Below are 1,305 nucleotides of genomic sequence, written 5' to 3' on the forward strand. Positions count from 1 at the left end.
TCAGTTTTTCTTTTTTAATAAATCTGCAAAAATGTCAACGATTCTGTGTTTTTCTGTCAATATGGGGTGCTGTGTGTACATTAATGAGGAAAAAAAATTAACTTAAATGATTTTAGCAAATGGCTGCAATATAACAAAGAGTGAAAAATTTAAGGGGGTCTGAATACTTTCCGTACCCACTGTATATATATTAAGTCTATAAAAGCTTTTAAGGATATATTTTATATAAAATGTTTGAATGTTAATTTACACAAACCACATACATCTTTCCATTAAAAATGTCTTATTTTTATATGTAATGAAAGTTTATGTTTATGGTTCTCTGATGTTGGTTAATGGTCAAATGACAACAAGTGTTTTATTATGTATAATTATATAATTGATTTTTTTAATTATTTATTTAAAGTATAGGGCACAATTTGGTGATAAAATATATTGTGATTATTTTGGCATATATTGTGATTACAATTTGAACTGCAATATGATAAGCATTTCTCACATCTCATAAGAAAATGTGACCCTGGAGCACAAAAGCAGTCTTAAGTCGCTGGGGTATATTTGTAGCAATAGCCAACAATACATTGTATGGGTCAAAATTATAGATTTTTCTTTTATGCCAAAAATCATTAGGATATTAAGTAAAGATCATGTTCCATGAAGATATTTTGTACATTTCCTACCGTAAATATATTAAAACTTAATTTTTGATTAGTAATATGCATTGCTAAGAACTTCATTTGGGCAACCTTAAAGATGATTTTCTCAATATTTCGATTTTTTGCACCCTCAGATTCCAGATTTTCAAATAGTTGTATCTCGGTCAAATATTGTCCCATCCTAACAAACCATACATCAATGGAAAGATTATTTATTCAGCTTTCAGATGATGTATAAATCTCAATTTCGAAAAATTGACTGGTTTTGTGCTCCAGGGTCACAAATGTCTTATGCTGTTGTAGAAAACATCCATACTAAAAGAGCAAAGAGACCACTTAAGTGATAATAATAATAACATTTTAGAATTAATATAAAATTTAATTAAATTATATAATTTAATAATTGTACTAATTATTACAAAAATGAAGACAGATATACAGTATGCTATTGTAATACAATTGTAAATGTATATTAGATAATTATAATAATTTTATTTTTCACAACGTTACAATGCTAAATTATTCACTTTCGAATGTTAAACCCCTTTTGGCGGAAAACTGCAGGGAGGCCTTTAAGTGTGTGTTTAGTTAGTAAGACAACTGCTGATAAACACCTCTCATTACTGAGAAAATGCTGAAAACCTGTTCA

At 27.9% G+C, this 1,305-nt stretch overlaps 1 protein-coding gene across 1 annotated transcript in view; it reads left to right on the top strand.

Annotated features, from left to right (window-relative positions):
* Positions 1-1,305, top strand: part of itgb1a (integrin, beta 1a) — a 40,362-nt gene that overhangs the window by 26,272 nt on the left and 12,785 nt on the right. The gene's annotated exons all lie outside the window — the stretch shown is intronic.

The sequence above is a fragment of the Sinocyclocheilus anshuiensis genome, unplaced genomic scaffold, assembly GCF_001515605.1.
Source record: "Sinocyclocheilus anshuiensis isolate Anshui unplaced genomic scaffold, SAMN03320099.WGS_v1.1 scaffold79, whole genome shotgun sequence".
NCBI lineage: Eukaryota > Metazoa > Chordata > Actinopteri > Cypriniformes > Cyprinidae > Sinocyclocheilus > Sinocyclocheilus anshuiensis.